This window comes from Octodon degus, unplaced genomic scaffold, assembly GCF_000260255.1.
Source record: "Octodon degus isolate 3935 unplaced genomic scaffold, OctDeg1.0 scaffold00011, whole genome shotgun sequence".
Taxonomy (NCBI): domain Eukaryota; kingdom Metazoa; phylum Chordata; class Mammalia; order Rodentia; family Octodontidae; genus Octodon; species Octodon degus.
The window spans coordinates 12,666,046-12,669,422 of NW_004524587.1; the positions used below are offsets into that span (position 1 = coordinate 12,666,046).

The 3,377-nt window shown below is 44.6% G+C and overlaps 1 pseudogene; it reads left to right on the forward strand.

Moving 5' to 3' along the window:
• Window positions 1-2,666: 2,666 nt before the first annotated feature.
• LOC101582638 lies at window positions 2,667-3,146 on the forward strand (annotated as a pseudogene).
• Window positions 3,147-3,377: the final 231 nt, after the last annotated feature.

The following is a 3,377-nucleotide window of genomic DNA, read 5'->3' on the forward strand; positions in this document are numbered from 1 at the left end:
CTGGCAAGCATGAAGTCCTGAGTGCGATTACCAGTACTACACACACACAAACCAGTACCACACACACACAAGGTTAAAAGCCTCATTCAGACATATATTTGCTTAGACATCTTAGGCAGTCACTTAACTTCCCAAACTCTCAGTTTACTCATCTGTAAAACTGGCATCTAATATATATATTAGATTATATATATTTGGTATCGACTAAATGGAAAGAAGGATGTAGGCTGGACTTGATGGTGTAGTTTCGATAAACCAATGCTCTAGAGGGCTGAGGCAGGAGGACTGAAAAGTCAAGCCCAGCCTGGACAACTCAGGGACTAGGCAATACCCTTGGTCAAAATAAAAATAAGAAGAAAAGGGTATAACGCATCCTGACATGGTGTCAAGTAGTAAATACTCACACAAGTGATGGTCACACCGTGTTTCTATCCTTTTTCTTCTCTTCTTATATCTTGAACATCAAATAATTTGGGGGCACATATGAGCACTTTTTGTATGTGAGAGGAGCATAATTTTTTTTTTTAATCACAGAATACAATTCCTGAATGAGCAAGCCATGGTTTAATAATTGTATTATCCAATATTTTCAGCTCCAACTTTTTTCTACACCGTAAGCAACACTGTTATGAGAATCCTCATACTTTAATTTTGGTGCTCATTTATGATTCTTTATGCAGAGTGAACTTCTAAGAAAGAGAATTTTTAGGGCCAGAGATGTAGCTCAGAGGCATAATACCTGCCTAGCAAGTGCGATTTCTAGTACCGAAAAGAAAAAAAAAGAGAGAGAGAGAGAGAGAGAAAATTTCTATGCTCTTTGCTGGTTTCTTTTCTTTTTTTTCTTCTTTCTTTCTGGAAAGATTGTACTAACTTACATTCCTACCGGCCCTGGCTCAAAGGGCCTGCTTCACAGCATATTCCCTGACTCTGGATAGAATTAATTTTTAAAACTTTGCCAACTGATTGGCATGTGCCAGGCATTATTTACAGGGCTTATTTTGTCTTCCTGAGTCCGTGTGGTAGCCTGCCCTTTTAGGAAATGGGAAAAATCAGGTTCCTGAAGCTTATAAGTTTACCCAAGCCAGTACTGTATACTGTAGGGCCAGGACCAACCAGTCCTGAAGCTAGTGACTGTGCGACTCCACCGTCCCACACTGCCCCCTGGTGGAGCTCACGAGAGAAACAAAGCACCAAATTCCAATCAGCAGTTCTTCTGGGAGACAGGAGGAGGGGTTGTGGTAGGTAAGAGAATGATACCAGACCGCCATGCACTAATGGCAAACATTATTATTTGAAAACATGATGATCAAGATGTACACTTGAGGGGTCGGGGAGCTGGCTCAGTAGGATAAGCGCTTGACTGGCAAACGCAAGGATCTGAGTTCAATCCCCAGTTCTACCAAAAAAAAAAAAAAAAAGATGTACACTTGGGCTGGTGAGATGGCTCAGTGGTCTAAAGCACCTACTTAGAACAAGCTTAGCAAAGCACATGGACTGCGGTTCAATCCCCCAGCACCACATGCCAGCCAGCCCCGCCCCCTGGTGGGCTGAGCTGGACACACACACACACACACACACACGCGCACACACACACACACACAAATAAATAAATTTTTAAAAAAAGATGTACACTTATAATCAGGCACCATGGTGTGCACCTGTATTTCCAGCTACTCTGGAGGCTAAGACAGAAGGATCCCAAGTTTAAGGCCAGCCTGGGAAATCCTGCCCCCAAAATAAAATTTTAAAAAGAGGGAGGGGCTGGGAGGTTCTGATAGCTCAGTGGTAGAGTGCACATGGGTTTAAGTCCTAGTAGGGCATATAAAATGTGTACTTCTAGCACCATATTTTTTTTAAAGACTAAAGATGTTTATTTGTTTTATAATGAATATTCCAATGCTACATATATAAAATATATCATTAGAAATTTAATCAGCTCCTTGGTTTCAGTGTTCTGTCTGTATTTGCCATTCCATCCGTCAACACTGAGGAGAGTTCAGAAGCGTTTAAAAGGGAGGCTGGGGAGATGGCTCAGTGGAATAAGCGCTTCCCTGGCAAGCGCAAGGGCCTGAGGTCAGTCCCCAGTTCCGAAAAAAACAAAAACAAAAACACCTTATAAATTATAAGCTTAAATAAAATAGTAGCACCATATATTTTATTAAAGGGGAAAAATGAGATTTTTGTGTACGTGTGTGTGTTGCTAGGAATCGAACCCAGGGCTTCACGTGCTAGGAAAATACTCTATCACTAAGCTACACTCCCAACCCCCAAGGGGAGATTCTTGATAGAGAAACATAGGAGACTTTTTATGCAGGTACTGGATGAGCTAATAAAGAGTTCAGGCTGGGGGGCCGGGGAGATGGCTCAGTGGAATAAGAGCTTCCCTGGTAAGTGCAAGGGCCTGAGTTCAATCCCCGGTTCTGAAAAGAAAAAGAAAAAGAAAAAAAAAGCGTTCGGGCTGGGCATGGCGGTATACACCTGTAATCATAGCACTCGGGAGGCTGAGACAAGAAGACCATTGAGAGTTCGAGACCAGCCTAGGCTACAAAGTGAGCTCAAGGCCAGCCTCAGCTACATAGCAAGATCCTGTCTCAAAAAGGCAATAAAATAAAATATAAAAATAAAAAGAGGCTTTTCGTCTGGTGGCAGCCATCAGGTAAGCCAAGATGGGTGCGTACAAGCACATCCAGGAGCTGTGGAGGAGGCGGCAGTCCGACGCGATGCGCTTTCTGCGGCGGGTCCGCTGCAGGCAGCAGCGCAGCCCTCGGCGCTCCGCACCCGGCCGGCGGGACGAAGCTCGCAGAATGGGATCCAAGGCCAAGCAAGGGGATGTCGTGCACAGGAGTCCTGTGCGCCGCGGTGACCGCAAACGTCCAGTTCCTAAGGGAGCGACTTACGGCAAGCCTGTCCTTCATGGCGTTAACCAGCTGAAGTTCGTTCAAAGCCTTCAGTCTGTTGCCGAGGAGCGAGCTGGACGCCACTGTGGGGCTCTGAGAGTTCTAAATTCTTACTGGGTTGGTGAAGATTCCACATACACATTCCTTGAGGTTATCCTTATTGACCCATCCCACAAAGCCATTAGAAGAAATCCTGACACCCAGTGGATCACCAAACCAGTCCACAAGCACAGGAGATACATGGGCTGAGTCGTGGCCTCGGAAAGGGCCACAAGGTCCACCACACTGTTGGTGATTCTCGCCGTGCACCTTGGAGAAGGCGCAATACTCTCCAGCTCCACACTTACCGCTGATAATATAAGTGATGTTTGTAAAATTCATAACTCAATAAACAATTTAGGACAGTTAAAAAAATAAAAATAAAGGGGCTGGTGAGATGGCTCAGTGGTCTAAAGCACCTACTTAGAACAAGCTAAGCTA